Source organism: Sus scrofa, chromosome 2, assembly GCF_054392235.1.
Source record: "Sus scrofa isolate SSC_HxYL_T2T_F1_AM1 chromosome 2, Sscrofa_HxYL_maternal_Yorkshire_Landrace_v2.0, whole genome shotgun sequence".
In the NCBI taxonomy this organism is placed as follows: Eukaryota; Metazoa; Chordata; class Mammalia; order Artiodactyla; family Suidae; genus Sus; species Sus scrofa.
In genome coordinates, this window is record NC_139384.1 from 135,830,009 (window position 1) to 135,851,560 (window position 21,552).

Consider the following 21,552-nt stretch of genomic DNA (forward strand, 5'->3'; position numbering starts at 1 on the left):
TTTGGATCATAGTGATTTCCTTTTATTTCTTGCAACAAAAAGTGTGGATCATCCAACATAGTCACTTCCTTTTCTCTCTTATATTTTAAGTAAAACAAAAATTACCAAATAACAGAATCACTGACTTGGATTATTTTTAAAGTTTAGGGGAAAAACTATTGTATATCCCCCTCTACCTTAAAACTAAACCAATGCTCATATTAGCAGATTGCCTTCTAGTGTTTGTCTATGCCCATATTCTATGTAGTTACATTCAAATTTCATTTCATTCCTTTGTTCTGTTTTTTTTTAATCACTTAGTATTTCAATATTGTAATTTTTCATGGCAATACATAATGTATATAATAATTATTTTCATGGCTTCATAACATTTCAATAAGTGAATGGCAAAATATATTTAACCATATTTTCTACTATTATCTTTTAAAGAAAATATATTTATATGGTCATTAATTCTCTGCAGAAAATAAATTCAGATTTTTTTTTTTAATGTTAGGATGGAGATTTTTTTTCTTTAGCAGAGCCCTTGCCTTTGGTGACTACTGATTACAAGCAAATTCTAAGGCCAACTTACATTAGGTCAGATTATTTTGAACCAATTCAGGAAGTCCCATGCATCTATTTCAATTGAGAATGTCAATTTCTCAGTCAAAGCCCCAGGGATATCTTTCTGCATACTCTCTTAAAACTGACTATGAGAAAATGGTAGGTAGATTCCCATCTTAGTGTCCGGCTGCTTGCTATATACTTGGCCTAAGCACACAGATATATCCTGAGTCTGGCACTGGCTTTAATTTTTAAAATATTACAAAACCCGTCCAGGTCCTTGAATTTATACTTTGGAATTTCTCAACTTTTATTTCATTTTTCCCAAACACTTATAATGAAGGCTCTTATCTCACAGGCATTTTCCAATTTATTTTTTACAAAGTAAAGTTTTCCTTTTCTAGAAATTCTATGGGAAATTGCTTACTTTTGGAGGCATGGCCTCAGAAGAAAAAAAAAAAATCCACAAATCTATTCAGTAGTAAAGACACCCTGTTGGCTTTAAAACCTCAAAGCATTGATAGAATAAAATTATTATAGCTAATCTTTATTGAGGGCTCACTATTAGCCAAGCACAGTGTAAAGTGCTTTATATATATTTTAAATTAATCATCATAAAAACATTATGAGATAGGTACTATTATCAGCTCATTTTTTAGAGGAGGATATGGAGATTTTAGGTTTATGAAAAACTTAAGATCACATTATATGTAAATGTTAATACTGAGATAGGATTGTTTAATTGTATTTAATTTAGAAATCAAAAGTAGCCCAAAAATTAAATATCAGAGATAAGAAAATGAGAACTTTCAATTATGTGAAAATAGCCTAAATAATGTATCCCAAATACACATTGGCAAAATACGGTATACATCCTGTCATTACCTACACACCTATGCTGATAGGAAAACCTGTCACAGCATCATTTCTAGATGAGGTTTCAGAATCTTCCTCAACAGAGTGGTCCAGGCAGCCACCACCACCAATCGTCTGGAGCAGACTAAAGAGACAGATCCTATTGCCATGGAAGGAGACTGATCCAAGCCCAGTAACTAAACTCTTCCAGAAAGGCAGCTGTAGTGTGTGCACTAAATTAAAATAGTGGGATAGTAGTATTATCTACTTTGTAAAACTGTTTAGAGAATTAAATGAATTTACTAAATATAATTAACTTATCCTTACTGTTTTTCCAAAGTAACTTAAGAAAATTGTCAAGAACACTAATTTCTTCTTTCATCATCTCAAATTGTCCTGGGATAGTTAATGGTATCCCAAAATAAAGAAGTTGCTGAGATTTTCCAAAAAAAAACATTTCTATCTTTGAACATCTACTTTAAAACTTAGCCACTGCATTCAGATAAATTAGCAATAAACAAATATCATGTTTTTTTTCCCTGCCAAAACAAGCATAAATGGCTGGAACATTTCTGTCATATAGCACAGCTTTGATTCTTAAAACAAAATTTTGCTGTTCTGTAGGAAGTCAGAGCCAATCCAAGGAGACTGGATTAGAAATCAGTAATTCTAGACCTAGTTTTATTTTATTTTTTGGCCACATCTGCAGCATGAAGAAGTTCCAGGGCCAGGGACTGAACCTGTGCCACAGCAGTGACCCAAGCCACAGCTGTGACAATAACAGGTCCTTAACCTGATAAGCCACCAGGGAACTTCCTAGACCTAGTTTTAAACAAGACACTGCTTCTAGGATTAGGCCAATTAGAAAGCTCCAAAACAGGAGATGTATTTCTCCAGAACTGTGTAAAACAATCATTTGAGTATAGGAAGAAAATATGAGGAAATATTTTATGTAAAATACAGTTAACGTTTTACTAACATTTAATAGGTTGATGGCATAATGTATAAAATATACATACATTGTAAGTTTGAATTAAAAATATTTTTGGTATAGATATTCAAAGTTTAGAAGCCACTAAAAAAAAAAAAAGACAGGAGAACTTTTCCTATTTTGAGTTTATAACTTATTCTAAGAGAGTCATTTAACTTCTCTGAAGGCAAAAAATTGAAATGCATCAATTGAGCAAAGCTCCCAAAATGTCCTTAGAAGCAGCAGATAAGAGAATTATTAGAGTGGCCAACATAAGGTAGTAAAGATTTGTAATAAATTGGAGAACACTCACTTCCCCTAACTGGAACTATTTACTCCTCAGCTCTAGCTTATCACTGCCATGCAAGTACAGAGTATTCAAGAGAATCCAGAAATTTAAAATTTAGGTGAAATTTCATGAATTTTTCAAGAGGGAAAAAGACAAAATGGAACAAAACACCATGGTCATCACCACTACGAGGTAATGAGACCACTGTAACATCTGGGATACTGGTTAGGAGCATGAACTAGAGATTTAGGTAGAGACAACTAAATGCTGAGCTCTTATCACTAATAGTTTGTTTCATTTCACTCCTTTCCTCATTTGGTTAATCTTGTTTCCTGATCTGAAAAATTAAAGTAACAATAGAGCCAACCTCACTGGGTCATTGGGAGCATTAAATGAGAAAATGAATGCAAGGTACTTTAGCACTGTACCTAGTATATAGTACTCAACAAATCTCATTTATAATGATAACTAAGTTCTATTATATACAAAGTATCTTTAATTATTTTCAATTAAATCTTTTTACAAACCTTTGAGAACAATATAATCTGTGTTACAGAAAGGTGCGGCTCAGAGATGAATAAAATATGCCCAAAGTTACTGTATTCCCCAAAACCAGAGTTTTGAGCTATTTTAAATCAAGCTATTCTTATCACACAATATTCTCATCTGTAGAATTAGCATCTCCTGTGCTAAAGAAACAATTGAGTAGTTTCCGACTGTTATATTTCATAGTTCTATTTAGATAATAAAAATAAGGTGATGTTTTTCTGATTTTTTCATCTGAAAACCTCAATTAAAAAAAAACTTTTGTATTCAAAATTTTGTGTCATACTGAACCTAAAACATGATTAACTCATGAAAGAAAATTAAAGATTCCTCAAAGAAGTAAAAAGGCCATGAGGACCATGAGATATAATTATCAGTATTTCCAAATTAATTAAAAAAATTCGCCATTCTCTTCTACTACAGGTAATCTGACTTTTCATCTAGGTATGTTATAATTCCCTTTTTGCCTCATTTCAGATTAACATCATAAAAAGAAAATAATAAACGTATTTGTATAAGAAGGAGGACTTTCATTAAATATTCATGTAACAGACATTTAACTTCAAATTCATTATGAAAGAATAAAGTTATTTTAAGGCTTACCAGTTCTTCGTCATGTTGGAAGTAATTCTTTAGAAACTGTTACTCTTAGTCTCCATTCAAAGAAATGAAGATTAAAGTAAGGCTATCCACTCAACGGGATTCAATCGTCAAACTCCCAGCATTCAATTTTATTTTGTATTACTTTAGGCCAGGAATTTGCAAGCTATGACCTGTGAGTCAAATATTGTCTTTCATCGGTTTTTGTACATAAAACTTTGTGAGAACACAGTCCTGCACATTTATTTGTGTTGCTATGTGTTTCTGTTAACAGGCAGAATTGAGTAGTTTTGACTGAGACCATACTGCCAACAAGGCCAAAAATATTTACTACCCGGCGCTTTACAGAAATAGGTTTGACTCATCAGATTTGCGGCATTCAAACCTGGTAGCTTTCAAGGAAAGGTCTGGCCCTTGACTGGCCCCTGGGAGTTAACATCTATGCCCTTGGAATAACCTGCCTGCCAAGAGTGTCTCTGTTTATCTGGAACCTTGAGCTGTGCCATATAGTTCATGCTAACAGTATAACTTATGATGTGGTCCTTAGGTCACAAATTATCAGTTTGTAACCTCTAGAGCATCTGGAGACCAAGTACGATAAAAACTCTGAATAGCAAGGCTTGGATGAGTGTCATGGGTAACCAAGACTTCATACATATTGTCACACACTGCTGCTGCAGAAATCAAGCACATTATCCAAACAATTCCTCTGACAGAGGGCAACTGGGATCTTGAGCTGGGACTCTGCTCCAAGCACGTCTTACCTCTGCTGATTTTAATATGTATTCTTTCACTGTAATAAACTATTAACTGTGAGTGTAACAGTTTTTCTGAGGTCTGTGGGTAGTTCTAATGAATCTTTAATTAGAAGGTGATCTTCAGGACCTCTGAGATTACTGACTCTTCAAACAAGTTTGCCAATCCCCAAAGCATCAAAAGGACAAAAATTATTGTACTCAAGCTAATAAAACAAAGTTTTTCAGAGTTCACATTCTTTTCTTCTAATTTATTAGCAGACTTTCTACAAAAATTTTGTTCTTTACATAAATTTTAATCCCTGAAACAAGATCATCTAATTAGTAATCAGCATCGTCAATTCATTTTCTTTAATTCACCCAATTTCTCAGTTGTAAATATTTTCAGTATATAATTTTTATTTGAAAAAAAAAAACACAAGAAAAAGCAGTAGTGTGTATTCTGAAATGCAAATGTATTCTCTACTGCAGCCAAGAATTAAGTTTATGAAAAATAGTTGGGATGGGGAGTTCCCATTGTGGCTCAGAGGGTTAAGAACCTGTCTAATGGAGTTCCTATGTGGGTCAATGGTAATGAACCTGACTAGTATCCATGAGGATGTAGGTTCAGTGGGTTAAAGTTCCAGCCCTGCTATGAACTGTGGTATAGGATGACAGCTGTAGCTCTGATTTGACCACTACCCTGGAAACTTCCATTCGCTCTGGTGCAGCCCTAAAAAAGAAAAAGAAAAAAATATATCATTAAGATGAAGTGAACCTGTCCTTTGAGTAGTCTTTATTTTATTTTTAGCTCATACAAATATCAAGACAAATTACAGGAAGCCAAGTCTATGAATTGTATTTTCTTGATCTTCAAGTAATATATAAATACATTTTTGATGATACATTTATGACGTGAAATACAAATTCAGACTTACCTAAGGAGAGACTATATTTTAAAATATTATTGCAGTAAGGGGAGGAAGATAGTTGATAATTGCTCGACTAAGATCTGCAATGCTCTCAAAAGCTAAGCAGAAAGGGCTTTTCTTTTTATAGGAAGGAGTAAATCCTAGAAAGAACCAAGGATACTGTATTAATCAGGATTCCCCAAACGTAACCAATATGATTAAGCTGGAAAACCAAGAAAGCCAGTGATGTGATTCAGTCTGAGTCAGAAGTCTCAGAATAATGGGGCCTGTGTTCTAAGTCCTGCTATGGGTCCGAAGTGCCAAGAAACAGGAGCACCTATACCCATGGGCGGGAGAAGATGGGTGTCTCAGCTCAGAGGGCACAAATTCATCTTTTTGTTCTATTCGGACCATCAAGATACAGGATGATGTCCACCTGCACTGGTGAAGGCAGTCTCCTTTATTCAGTCTGCTGATTCAGATTCTAATCTCTTAGACACACCTTCATAGACATGCCCAGAAATAAGGTTGTACCAGCTATCTGACCTCCAGAAATCTGTAGTAGTATTGAACCACACAGAAAGGGTGCCAAAAGAGGAAAGGTAGCTATCGCCTGAGCATCATCCGCTTAGCTCAGGTTATGAACTTAGAACAAGAAATTACTAAAGTTTACATCATTTTCCTATTTTATGTTTCTTTATATCCCTCTAAGGATGTGGCAGGAGAATTTTAGTAACACCAATAATGAGTAAACTTTAGAATGTAGGGATAATTATCATATTTGTTTGATTAATTTAGATTAAAAATAAAGACCACTGAGCCTATACTCTGAGTTGGGCACTAGGTTAGGTGTTAGTACACCATGTGGAGAAAGACAGATAGAGCCCTGATCTTTATTCATTTCTGTGGGGAAGAAAAAAAAAAAAAGAAGTGAATAAAGAAGAGGAGGGATTTCCTGTCATGGCTCAGTGGTAACAAACCTGACTTGTATTCCTGAGGACCTTGTTTCCACCCCTGGTCCTACCCAGTGCTCAGTGGGTTAAGGATCTGGAGTCTCTGTGGCTGTGGTGCAGGCCGGCAGCTGCAGCTCCAATTCAACCCTTAGCCTGGGAATTTCCATATGCCACAGGTTCAGCCCTAAAAAAAAAAAAAAAAAAAAAAAAAAAAAAAAAAAAAAAACCACGTACTATAGATGGTTATTAGTTGTTACAGATAGTTGAATTGTGCACCCTCCAACAAAAAAAAATTCATATGTTGGAATCCTAACATCAAGTCCCTCAAAGTGACTGCTCTCAGAGGTAAGGACCTTTAAAAGGTAATGAAGTTAAAATGCTGTCATTAGAGTGGGCATAGATAAAACACATTCAGACATAGATAAGCACAAAGGGAAGACTAAGACAGAGAAGACAGTCATCTACAAGCCAAGGAAATGTCTTCACAAGAAATGATTTCAAATTTCTTTGCTTTTGAGATTGAGAAAATAAATTTCTGTTGTTTAAGTCACCCAGCCTGTGGTACTTTGTTACGGTAATGATAGCCAACAGTTTTAAGCATTATGTGGAAATAAAAGCATGGTGTAATAAAATGTGACTGATGAAAGGAGTATGGTGGGGGAGGCATCACAGTTTGGTTAAAGAAGTCAGAGGAGAACTATGTGAAGAGATGACATCTTGATTTTAATAAATCATCCCTAAACCCAGAATAGCCATATTTCTCAAAGAGAAGACTGAATTGCAAAACTCCCCAAGAACATCAATGTGGCCAACAGGGCTGAAGGAAGTAAGAAAAGGAGAGAGTAGTCTTAAATGGTCACTTAAATTTGGTTCCAAATATTTGGACTCTATAAAACCTAAGAATATGCCAAGGCCTAGAGAATCACAATTCTACTTCCTTCTCACTTTTGGAATCCATACAAATAAATCCTCTGGGCTGCCAAATTCAGGAATGAGACAAAAATTTAACTGTGAGCTGAAGACCTACAGACATACACTTTATCCTCAAACAATAATAAAAACCCCATTCAGAATTTGACAGGCTTCATCACACAAAGAGTATATTATATTGTCCATCACGAGTTGATTACCTTTGAAAGATACAGAAAATAGAGTGCCATATGGAAGAAGCACAGAATGAAAAATTGATTCAGGGGAGTAGAGAACAGAGTCATAAAAACACTAAACCAGGCAATTCATGTTTCCAAAATTGTGTTGATGATCTCAAATAACAGAAAGGAGTTAATGGTTAAAAGAAGAAGAAAAAGAAAACCATGACATAAAAATGCCTACCATAACCTCAACTTCCACATTTAAGGGATTAAACATAATATGAAAACCCAACCCAACTGCATGTCTAGGAAAACTTTCAGCTTTTTGGAGTTCCCATGGTGGTGCAGGGGAAACGAATCCGACTAGGAACCATGAGGTTGAGGGTTCAATCCCTGGCCTCACTTAGTGCGTTAAGGATCTGGCACTGCCATGGCCTATGATGTAGGCCACAGATGCGGCTCAGATCTGGCATTGCTGTGGCTTTAGCAAAGGCTGGCAGCAACAGCTCCAATTAGACCCCTAGTCTAATTTGGGAACCTCCAAATGCCTCAGGTGTGGCCCTAAAAGAACAAGAGACCAAAAAAAAAAAAAAAAAAAAACTTTCAGCTTTAAAAAGTACTTCTCAGAGCAAGCATATGAAATTCCTTAAGATTATCAGAAGAGATCACATTTATACTGACATTACATATTAACTATATCAAGAATGCAAAATCAGTGACAAGTGTTTCTCTTCTCTCGCCCTTGTCTCTGGAATTCATGATGTTAACTATCACCAGTCACTCCTGATCCTTTGATACCCTAATTCAGGATGCTCTCAAACACTGTTAAGGTGGGGAATAATGGTTTAACTATTTAAGTTATGCTTTTCTCTTTTGCGTCTCTATTCATGTGACATCCCTCAATTCAGAATAAGGACTTTGTCTACCTAAATAGGGATGGAGAGAAGGTTAACAGCTTGTCACAGTAAAAATATAAAAAGAATAATCCATTTCTCTCTGCTATAAGAAAATACATTCAAAGACCTGGATTTATTACAAGGAAATAATGTTCTTAATTCCTTTATCTGTCATTTTAGTTAACATACAGGCTTGGTAGTCTTAATACAGAAGCTCTATTTTTAGGGAGATGTTCACATTACAAACAGAAGACAGTAAGGATTCATCAGTGATAGAAGCAGATACTCAAACACATGCCTGGTATCCTTTCTCAAAGCCAAAATCCCAGAAAGGGGAGAGATGTTATAAAGTTTGAGGAAAATTTAGGATTCTATAAGTTACTTGTCTTATAGAATACACCCAAGCAAACTTAGAAGGCTGTATCAAAATAAACTGCATAATAAAGACCAAGCTACTTTAACTACCATGTGGCATGGTGTACAGAAGCCTGGAGGTTCCCACATGTCCCATAGGTGATTGAAAATAGTGGAGTTGAGAGTCTATGAACATGCCTTGGGCAGACTATAGCAAAACAGGGAGATCCCTGACCAAAAACTGGGTTAGGGAGTTGATTGTCTCAACAGGAACCAAGGTCAGCTGGAAAAAACCTGGGAAATGGTATACCAGAACATAGAAACAGACTAGTTGTCATTTGTCAGGTAGTGAACCCGAGTAATTATATCCAACAGAAATCAGCAAGATTCCTGAAAACGTCATACACTGAGGACCCTTTTTGCACCTTTATCACCAAGATGACACGTCATATCCTTCCCCCATGACTAAATGCCAACTCAAAAAGAAACAGGCAAGAGAATAACACTCTAAGGCAGAGCATTTATCTAAAAGTTTCTTTCAATTATTTTATTATATTGAAATATTTTTGGAGTCAAATCTTTAGTTACTGACCAGATAGACAGATCGATAGTACCGTTGGCCCTCCATATCTGCAGGTTCTACATTTAAGAATTCAACCAATTGCAGATTAAAAATACTGATAAAAAAAATAATTCCAAAAAGTTTCAAAAGCAAAACTTGAATTTGCTGCATTTCAGCAACTATTTCCATTGCATTTACAGCTATTTGCACAGCATTTACATGGCATTAGGTATTACGCATAAACTAAAGATGATTTAAAGTACATAAGAAAATGTGCATAGGTTATAGGCGAACACTACCCCATTTAAATAAGGGCATCCCTGGATATTGTTATCTAAAGCGAATCCTGGAGGCAATACCCTGAGAATACCAAGGGATGACCACATTCATCAAGATAAACAGTTTCATGAGGGGGAGTTCCCATCGTGGCACAGCAGAAATGAATCCAAAATTAGTGGATTCATTCCCTCTCTCAGTGGGTCAGGGATTCTGACAATGCCACGAGCTGTGGTGTAGGTCACACACGCAGCTTGGATCCCACATTGCTGTGGCTGTGGCATACACTGGCAATTGCAGTTCTGATTAGACCCCTAGCCTGGGAACTTCCATATGCCACAGGTGCAGCCTAAAGCAAAAACAAAAGAGTTTCATGAGGAAAATCCAGCTAGTTAACTAAAAAAGTTTTTTCATGAGCTTCTATGTTCTTTGCCTCTCAGTGTAAGTAAATTTATCAACTCACTAAATTACAAAGTGTAAATATTAAAGTTCGTGGGCCAAGTCTTTTTCTTGGACAATGCTAATGAATACTGGAAACATTTATCTCTGCAACTTTTTTTTCTAGTTCTATTTAACTGATTCATCTCTAGAAATTACTTCAGACTGGCACATTTTATCTGTAAATTGTTACTTCAGACAGATTATAAATGGTTTTGCAGCTTGGAAGATGTGTAATTTTTTTTTTCAGGTGTAGTTGTTCTAATATCCATGTACCAACAGCCAGGTAGTTAATTAAAGTTTAATTCTCAAAGACCAATCTACTGCCATCATCTCAAATTTCCTAACAGTGTTTGTTGATGAAGGGGTGGGAAGTACAAATGACATTTTTAATACTCCAGTTCCTCTCTCTATCTCAATCCCTCTATCACTCCTCTTCTCTCCCTTCCTGGCACATACATTTTTCTCACTTTTCTAATTGAATTCCCTGTTTTTATCTTGTGGACACCAGATTCCTCCATGCGTAGACAGGATTCACTTTCACTTCCACTTTCATCTCTGATTTCCAAAGAAGTTCTTCATAATGAGAAAAACCACATGTACTTTTATGTGGAGTCATGCATTCCTATAATTCTGAAAAATAGATGGCATAGTATTAGGAAAATGTATGCTCTGTTCAGCTATTGATGTTCTCTCTGAGCAATGCCATTCTTACAAAGCAATTCATGTTAGTATTCCTAGTCAACTAGTAACAGACCCTACAAAGGACAAAAACAAAGAATTTCTTCAAAGTAATAGCATCTTTTGAAGTTATACTGCAAACGCCTGAATGGATAAGAAAGCTCAAAATGAAAAGTGACAAATACAAAAGGGCCTTTGAGTGGTTTGCTTAACATATTTTTCATTTTAGAGACAGTACTGTAATTTCATTTATTATTGTATATATGTAAATTGTACTTTTGTTCTTAACTAGTTGATTGTTTATTATTAAGTTATGTTAAGTAATCATTAAAAAATATAGCATTTGTTAGTTTTATTGACAAGTTAAGATAAAAAAACTTTACTGAGTGGTTTGTTTTTTGTTTTTTTGCTTTTTAGGGCCGCACTCACGGCATATGGAGGTTCCCAGGCTAGGGGTCCAATCGGAGTTGCAGCTGTCGCCCTACACCACAGCCACAGCAACATAGGATCTGAGCCACATCTGTGACCTACAGCATAGCTGACAGCAACACTACATCCTTAACCCACTGAGCGAGGCCAGGCATGAACCCGCAAGCTCACGGTTCCTCGTTGGACTCGTTTCCACTGAGCCACGTCAGGAACCCCTACTTAGTAGTTTTTAGGAATGAATTACTTAAGCCAATTAGTATGTAATATCTCATTCAGTTTGATGAAGTAAAAAGAGCAATGGTACAAGGTTCTAAGTTTCATTTCTTGGTTTAACTTTGTTTTCTTTGCCACATTATTTGGCTGGTGGTTTTCTCCTCTATGAAATGGGCAAATTGGATTTCACCTCCCAGTCCTGGCCCAAGTCTGTAAACCTGCGGCTATTTCAAACTTTGAACGCTATGAAAAGTTATCTAAATAGGACTAGAGCTGGTTATAATGCAAGTCAGAAGAAATGAAGCTGTTTACATTTAGTTTCTAAATGTGAAGCATTGTATTTTTAAAAATCATCTGATAGTGCTCTGGGCTGAATAGCAGCCCCAAAGTTATGTTAAAGATCTTGAGAGCAGGAGTTTCGCCTGGATTATTCAAGTGGGCTCTAAATACATTCATTTATAGAGAGGCAGAGGGAGTTTTGACAAAGACAAGCAGAGGAAAAAGACATATAGAAAAGCAAGAGGCAACATAACTGCAGAGGTAAAGAGTGGAGTAATGTAGCCACAAGCTAAGAAAGATGGAAGTAGCAAAAAAATGCAGTCACCAGAAGATGGAACAAGCATGAATTGTTTTATTCCCTAGAGCATCAGGCTTTCTGGCCTCCATAATTTTAAAAGTATAAATTGTTTTCTGGAGTTCCCGTCATGGCTCAGCAGTTGACGAATCCAACTAGGATTTCAAGAACATGGGTTTGATCCCTGGTCTTGCTCATTGGGTTAAGGATCTGGCATTGCCATGAGCTGTGGTGTAGGTCACAGACTGGGCTCACATCCTGAGTGGCTGTGGCATAGGCCAGTGGCTACAGCTCCAATTGGACCCCTAGCCTGGGAACCTCCATATGCCACAGGTGTGGCCCTAAAAAAGACAATAAATAAATAAATAAATATTTTCTGTTTTAAACCCCCTAGTTTCTGGTAATTTGTGACAGTAGCCTTAGTAAACTAATACAGATGGATTCCCTGAGACTTATTTATTGGGCAACAGTGATGAAGGCATCTCCTTTGTTTTACCACCCCCCATCCAGTTCCCTTGAGACAAATTTCTACTCAGGGAGCTGAAGTCAAGTCCAAGGACATGATAAGGCACACCTTTATGGTCCCCACTCCTATTTCCCCAGGCTTATCTATTTCTGCTCCCTCCTTTCTATTTCCCCTCCTCTTGCTTTTCCAAAACAGCAGCAGTTATTTACTATTTTCAGTATATTCAGGGATGTTCAAAGAGGCTTAAGGGAACATTTTATAGCTTTTTAGAGAAAACTTTCAGAAAATCAGTAGCTTAATGTTATATGTAGTAATTCATACTACACAATCTTTGAAAAAAAATCAAAATAAAGTGTTTCCCGATTTTCTTAAAATCTCCAAGTGCTAATCCCATAGATCCTTATCTATTAGTCTCTTAACTCTCCAATGTGCTTTTATCTTTCATTTTCCAACCGAGTCTTAGAATGGGCAAATATAGTACTTCATATTGAAGGATTTAACATAATTTACCTTCTCATAAATTGGTTCCTTTTATCTGTTTGAATATTGATATTGATTATATTCATTATTTTCCTTTACTAGTGGCTTAAAACTCATCAATTAACATGCCAGCAAATACAAAACAAGATACTCAGATTTTTCCCAGCAGAGTTCATATGAAATAGCTATTCCTAAATAGGCATAAACACAGTGAGCAGAAAGAATCACACAAACAAAAGCATATAGCTGGGAAAGTACATGGAGAAAGCTATTTCTAAGAAAGGGCTCAAGAATCACATTGATTGCTCATTTCTTATAAGCTGTTAGTCTCACATTGTTACATTAATAAACCCAGTAATTTATCTTTGGATAACTATTCCCATAACCAAATAGTTTTTCTAAGGGTCTATACATTTTTAAAGGTATCTGAAGCTACTCTTCTTAAAAACAAACAAACAAAAATATCTTTGGAACATGTTAGGATATGAGATGTTTTTCAATTAGTTTGTTTATATTTGATTTGGGTTGGAAAGAACAGAGCAATTTTCACCAATCTAATCTCATTAATCTCCAAGTTATCTGAGACGGAAAAGCTACATAGCAGGTTATGTATTTTCTGTTCAGTGACTTCTTGTGTCATTCTCTTGCAGTTTAATGAACAGTTTCTCTAAATCCTCAGAGCAGCTGAAGTGTTTATTTCAGCAAATAATACGTTTTCAGAAGAACGCATCATTATAGCAGTCTTTCCTCCTGGGAAACTTCCCTGGTGACATATTGTGGCCTCTTATTCCACTGTGCAAAAGGAGGTCATAATAAAGTACATGTATACTTCACCCAGTGCTGCAGTCTTCTCCACTAGTAATAAAGTACTGGAATCTAGCAAAGTATCTAGATTTTTAAATTAAAATAAATACTTTAAAAAATGTTCCACATTATTTTTAACTGATTATTTTTTATTGAAGTACAGTATACATATTTTAAAAGTATAGTATACTATGAACCTCCACTAATTCCATGCATTCATGTTAGCAAAGCCCAAATCAAGAAATAGACCAGCACCAGCACCCATAAAAGGCCTTCATGCCCCCCACCAATCATTTCCTATAAGCTCACCACTTTCTGATTTTTGTCATAAAAAGATAATTTTTCTTTTTTGTATTTTTTATTTTTTCCATTATAGTTGGTTTACAGTGTCCTGTCAATTTCTACTATACGGCAAAGGGACCCAGTCACACACATTCCGAAATGCTGAAATGTCTGTTCAGATCTTTTGCCCGTTTCTCGATTGGGTTGTTGGTTTTTGTGATGTTGAGCTGTCTAAGTTGTTTGTATATTTTATCTCACAATAGATTTTGTCTTCATACTTGATATAAATAGACTCATACAGTATATACCATGTATCTGATTTCCTTAATTCAACATGCTTATGAAATTCTTGTATATTGTTGTGTGTTATAGATCATTCATTCTATAGAGTAGTATTCCACTGTGTGAATATGGAATCTTTTCTTCTTATCCATTATCCCAATGATAAATAGTTGAATATCTTGAGGTTTGGGGTTATTACAGATTGTGCTTTGATGAACATTTGTATGTATCTATTTATGAAAATAAGTGTGCATTTCTGTTGGATGTTTGTCAAGTAGTAGAAGTACTGGGTCATAGTGTGTATGTATGTCCAAAATTAGTGAATAATACCAGTTTTACAAGACAGTTATATCAATTTTCACTCTCAAGTATTTGTGTTCCCACTTGCTTCACAGACTAATCATCACTTGGTCTTGTCTCTCTATCTTTTAATTTTAGGCATTCTGATGGGTGTGCAGTGGTATGGAACTTTGGTTTAATTGGCATCTCTTTGTTAACTGAGTTGGGGTACTTGTCATGTGTTAATTTACATTATTTTTGTTGTTCAAATATTTTGCCTATTTTTCTACTGGGTCAATTTTTTAAATTTTTTTCTTTAATTTGCAAGAGTTCTTTAAAAATTATGGCTATAAATACTTTATATATAGTTGTAATAAAATAAATTTCCCCACACTGAGTTGTGCCTTAATGCTCTCTTTTGTTGAAGAGAAGTTCTTTAATTTTAGTATAGATAAATTTATAAATTCTAACTTCTATCATGGGTACTTCTTTGTATTCAATTTAAGAAATCTTTGCCTATAAAGAATCAAGAAAATATTCTCCTTTGTGCTTACAAAAGAAAAAAATCTTTAGTGGTTTGCCTTCTACATTTAGACTGCAACCCATATGTAAGCCATCTTGACTTTGTGTATGGTATGATATAGGAATGAAGATACTTTTTTTTCTATATGAATATGTAATCCATCTAGCACTATTTATTGCTAACAACCAATTGAAACATGAGCAAAAGACCTGAATAGACATTTCTCCAAAGATGATATACAGATGGCCAACAGGCACATGAAAAAATGTTCAACATCACTGATTATTAGAGAAATTCAAATCAAAACTACTACAAGATACCACTTCAGACCTGTCAGAATGGCCATCATTAACCAGTCAGCAAATAACAAAAGCTGGAGAGGGTGTGGAGAAAAGGGATCCTTGCTACACTGTTGGTGGGAATGTAAATTGGTACAACTACTCTGGAAAACAGTATGGAGGCACCTTGGAAAACGAAACATATAACTACCCTATGACCCAGAAATCCCACTCTTAGGCATATATCCAGACAAAACTTCCCTTGAAAAATATACATGCACCTGTATGTTCACTGAAGCACTATTCACAATACCCAAGACATGGAAACAACCTAAATGTCCATTGACAGATGAATGGATTAAGAAGATATGGTATATATACACAATGGAATACTACTCACCCATTAAAAAAAACAAAATAATGCCATTTGTAGCAACATGGATGGAACTAGAGACTCTCATACTAAGTGAAGTCAGTCAGAAGGAGAAAGACAATGTATATGACTTATATCTGGATTCTAATATATGGCACAAATGAACCTTTCTACAGAAAAGAAACTCATGGACTTGGAGAACAGACTTGTGGTTGGCAAGGGGGAGGGGGAACGGAGTGGGATGGACTGGAATTTGGGGTTAAGAGATGCAAACTATTACATTTGCAGTGGATCAGCAGTGAGATCCTGCTGTATAGCACAGGGAATGATATCTAGTCACTTGTGATGGAACATGATGGAGGATAATTTGAGAAAGAATGTGTGTGACTGGGTCACTTTACTATACAGTAGAAATTGACAGAACACTGTAAATCAACTATAATAGAAAAAATTAAAAATGATTAAAAATTTTAAAAAATCCAAAAAATAAATAAAATATATCATTGCTTTCAATCTTCCTTCATCTATTCAAAACTCCATTTCTTCTTTATTTTTTAAAATGCTTTTTTTCTTTTTGCTTTTTAGGGCTGCACTCGCAGCAATATGGAAGGTCCCAGCCTAAGAGTCGAATCGGAGCTATAGCCAGTGGCCTACACCACAGCCACAGCCACTTGGGATTCACCAAGCTGCACCTGCGACCTACACCACAGCTCATGGCAACATGGGTCCTCAACCCACTGAGCAAGGCCATGGATCAAACCTGTGTCCTTATGGATACTATTCAGGTTCATTACCAGTGAGCCACAACAGGAACTCCTAAAACTTTTTCTTTCTTTATATTTTCCAACGTAGTGTCATTTCCTTCTTTTCAATATGATCTTTAGCAACTTTTGCCTTAGGCCTCTCAATGGAAATTTAGCTAACATTTATTGAACATCTATTGCAGCTTCTGCAGTGTGGTAGTTCTTTCTCTTAATAAATATTTCTAGTATGTACATCTAAAGAGTTGCCAAAGAAAGCATTTCTTAGTTTTACAACTATAGTTAGTAATCATTTATATTTTTATTTTTATTTACTTATTTTTTTTGTCTTTTTGCCATTTCTTTTTTTTTTTTTTTTTTTTTTTTGCCATTTTTTGGGCTGCTCCTGCGGCATATGGAGGTTCTCAGGCTAGGGGTCGAATCGGAGCTGTAGCCGCCGGCCTACGCCAGAGCCACAGCAACGTGGGATCCGAGCCGCCTCTGCAACCTACACCACAGCTCACGGCAACGCCGGATCGTTAACCCACTGAGCAAGGGCTGGGACCGAACCCGCAACCTCATGGTTCCTAGTCGGATTCGTTAACCACTGCGCCACGACGGGAACTCCCTTTTTGCCATTTCTTGGGCCGCTTCCGTGGCATATGGAGGTTCCCAGGCTAGGGGTCGAATCGGAGCTGTAGCCCCCGGCCTATGCCAGAGCCACAGCAACGCGTGATCCCAGCCGCATCTGCAACCTACACCACAGCTCACAGCAACGCCAGATCCTTTACCCACTGAGCAAGGCCAGGGACCGAACCTGCAACCTCATGGTTCTTAGATTTGTTAACCACTGTGCCACGACGGGAACTCCCAACATTTATATTTTTAAAGAAATCAGGGACTTCTTTGAGAATCTGATAACAGCTTTGGTTTTTCTCTCCTGAAAATATGCATGTACATAAAATTATACATAAAATTTTACAAATTCCTAGACCACTGGAGGCCACAAGTTAGGAGTGTTTCCACTGGAGAAACTCATAAAGCAATTATTATTCTATATTTTAAGAATGATTTTCCATAAGCATCTCTGATGGTTAAATATCACAATGGGTATAAAATGCTGCTTTTTTGAGGATAGCCATGGTTTATTTTAGGAATGAATAAATGATTCCAATATAAAAACATACTAAACTTGATATATTAGCTATCTATTTTTAATTCTAGATCAATTTAGGATACATCCATTGGTACTCTTAAGTTTACAAAAATCCCCTTTTAAAAATGAATTGTCATTAGGAATAGACTTTCCTTCTTTATAATGAAACACTTAGTGGTTGCCCCTCCACCCTATTTCTACAACACTAGCTAAAATAAAGACAAAAATACATTGTTAGCTTCTTTCAAATAAATGAAAGAATAAAATACAATTGTTTTTGCACAGCTACAAAAGAGAAGAGCAGCTGGGTCTTTAAAGTATCAAAATGTATTTAATTTGTGTTACAAAATATACCTATTTGTTATGATATTCAAAAGTTCCTCATGGAGAGCTTTGCAGTGTCATATCTGAGCAAAGACAACCACAGAGCCTCCCACATCTGAACAGTAGATCAGAACACAAAGCCTGCATGGGGTGTCAGAGATCCAGCTGTGTGCTACAGTGAACTGCAACTTCAGTCCCTCATCCTCAAAAATTCTCTCACTCAAAAATCTGCTGTTTTTATTTCTTACTGCTTCACAGATATAAGAGCTGTCAGCCTTGATTTCTATCTAGTACAAACTTTCTTTGCTTCATCAAAAGAAAACTAAGCTCCAGGAAGTAACGTCCTGCTTAGATGTCACACATCTAAAAACAAGGGGATAGATCTCCTTGAGTTGGTAGTTTCTCCGGCATGCTCAAGTTGCCCTCATTAATCCAGATTAAAAAAAATAAATAAATAAAAATATATTTTTCAGTCTAAAAACATTATTCCTCATATTACCTAAAATAACCTAGTTTCATGAAACATCTTCTTAAATTCTTACACTGTATAGAATAAGGGAATCCCTATTTCCTGTGTTCCCTTGTCAATACATAATAGAATTGTGCATGTGTGATGCAAGAGGATGTTGAGCTGACTTTAGGTACCAGCTATTTGCTAGTAAGACCAGTGTATCTTTTGACTTCAGAGGACACAACACAAAGGAAATATATCAGAGGTTTTAAAATTATTTTAAATGCATTAGGAAAACACAAATTATACCATCATTCTCTTTTTATCCAAGTAAGTTTCCCATGCTTCATTGTTCTATTCACGTTCTCTTCATCCTCATGCCTCCATCCTACTTTTATAATTTCAAACCCACATGGAAATATCCCCATTAAGGTTAAATTCTAATATTAAGAACAGGTTTGCTTTCAAACTGCTCTTCAAAATCTGAATATAGCCAGAACAAAGCAACCTAACCATTCTGACTTTAAATTAATGACCATGAACCGTGAGTAGACATTTAAAACTGCCCTGCCATCCAACTGTTTTGCTCAGTCAATCTAAACTGCCTCGCTCTGAGCAGACCATTTACCTCCTCCTATCTCTTCTATTTCTCAAAAACCCTTCCCTCTCAGAAGATACTATTTTAAATATTTCAATGAGAAAATACAAACAATTTAAAGAGAAGTTTTATTATCTTCCCATTATCTTTCCACACATGGCACTCACTTCTGTTACCGTGGTTGAAAGTTAAGCCCCCTCCATCAGCAATGGGTCCAATCCTTGCTTGCCTATTCAAGGACTACACTTTTGCAACTGATGTCTTTCTCTTGCAACATCATTTCCTATTGATAGCATTATTTTCATTAATATACGAAAACATTGTAATACTGTTTATCTAAAAAAATAAATAAGTAAACATTCTTGACTCTTTATGCCCTATTAGAGACTCCTTCATTTCTCTTCATTTCTCCAATAGCAAAACTTTTATAAGGATTAATCATTGCTTTTTGCACATCCTTTCCCCTGTTGTCCTATTTATTTTTACCACTTCACTAAAAGCACTAAGATCACCACTGATCTCCGTGGTGCCAAATCCATGACTACTTATCTGCCCCATCTTCCTCTATCCATCACTGCTTTTAGCACAGTTATTTTTTCCTCCTTGAAATAATTTCTTACACACAGTTTCTAGATGCCACTCTCTCTTGATTCTCCTATTTTGCTAGCTGGTTTTTGTTTTTGTTCTGGCCACACTCACAGCATGCAGAAGTTCCTGGACCAGGGATCAAACCTACACAGAACAGTGACCCAAGCCACAGCAATGACAATGCTGTATCCTTAACCTGCTAGGCTGCCAGAGGATTCCTGCCAGCTGCTTTTTTGGGGTCTTCTTGACTTCCCCCAAGAACTTTGCTCTCAGCCTTCATCTCTCATCTCTTCTATTATTTACATTTACTTCCTCAGGGATCACATCAATTTCTGTGATTTGTAAATACAACCTCTATATTAATAAATTATTTTTACTCTGGTCCCAACCTCTTCCCTGAGCTCTGTCCTTGGATATCCAATAGGTTAATTTCGTATTAACTTTTGGGTGTCAAATCTTCTCTCCAAACTTTCTCTATTTCAACAAATAGCACTAATATCCTTGCAAGTGCTCAGATCAAAAATCCTGGAGTCATCTTTGACTTCTCTCTTGCTGACCAAAATATAATTCAGCAGTAAATCCTGTCATCAGTCTCTTCAAAAAAAATATGTGGGAGTTCCCGTCGTGGCGCAGTGGTTAACGAATCCGACTAGGAACCATGAGGTTGCAGGTTCGATCCCTGCCCTTGCTCAGTGGGTTAATGATCCGGCGTTGCCGTGAGCTGTGGTGTAGGTCGCAGACGCAGCTCGGATCCTGCGTTGCTGTGGCTCTGGCATAGGCTGGCAGCTACAGCTCCGATTGGACCCCTAGCCTGGGAACCTACATGTGCTGCGGGAGCGGCCCAAAGAAATGGCAAAAAGACAAAAAAAAAAAAAAAATGTATCCAGAATCTAACCCATTTCAAATTCTCTATTAATAGTATCCTGCCCCAAGTCCCTATTAATTTTCAAAAGGACTATTGTAGTAGACTCTTATTCTTTCAGACTTTCTATCATACACAACCTTGGACAAAATGCAAATAAAACCTACTGAATGGGAAAAATATTTCAAGTTATATGACCAATAAGGGGTTAATACCCAAAATACATAAACTGCTCATAAAACTTAAAATTAAAAAATCAGGAGTTCCTGTCGTGGCACAGTGGTTAACAAATCCAACTAGTAACAATGAGGTTGCAGGTTCGATCCCTGGCTCGCTCAGTGGGTTAGGGATCCGGCGTTGCCATGAGCTGTGGTGTGGGTTGCAGACTCGGCTCCGATCCCACATTGCTGTGGCTCTGGCATAGGCCAGAGGCTATAGGTCCGATTTGACCCCTAGCCTAGGAGCCTCCATGTGTCACAGGTGTGGCCCTAGAAAAGACAAAAGACAAAAAAAAAAAAACCACAACCCAGTCAAAAAAATGGGCTTAAGGCCTGAATAGGTATTTTTCCAAAAAAGTTATCTAGATGGCTAATGGGCACAGGTAAAGATGCTCAATAGCACTAATTATCAGAGAAATGCAAATCAAAACCACAATGAGATCACTTCATATCTGTCACAATGTCCACCATTAAAATGTCTCCAAATAACAAAGATTGGTGAAGACAGAGAGAAAAGGGAAACTTAGTGCAATGGTCTTTGGAAAATAAATTGGTGCAGCCACTATAGAAAAAAGTATGGAGGTTTCTCAAAAAAATAAAAATGGAACTACCACATTACTCAGTAATTTAATTTCTTGGTATATATGCACCCCAATGATTTTAATAGCTCAATTATTTATACTTGCCAAGATATGAAAGCAACCTAAATGCCTAAGTATCCATCTACATATGAATGGATAAAGAAGATGTGAGGTTAGGGGTGTATGTGTATTTCTGTGTGTGTGTTGTGTGTGTAAAATGGAATATTACTCAGCCATAAAAATGGAGTTCTGTCATTTGGACCTGCAGAGTATTACACTTGTTGAAATAAGTCAAATAGGGAAAGACAAATACTATATGCTATTACTTATATAGTGAAACTAAAAAATA

The 21,552-nt window shown here is 36.3% G+C and overlaps 1 long non-coding RNA gene across 8 annotated transcripts in view; it reads right to left on the bottom strand.

The window, feature by feature from the left end:
- Window positions 1-21,552, bottom strand: part of LOC102160311 (uncharacterized) — a 462,347-nt gene that overhangs the window by 254,073 nt on the left and 186,722 nt on the right. Inside the window, exon 6 of one of the 8 annotated variants that reach the window (XR_014838659.1) lies at window positions 9,266-10,654. The exons of the other annotated variants lie outside the window; for them this stretch is intronic. This is a non-coding gene — a long non-coding RNA (uncharacterized LOC102160311). Of the gene's footprint in view, window positions 1-9,265; window positions 10,655-21,552 lie in introns of those variants that run through there. 8 annotated transcript variants of the gene reach the window in all.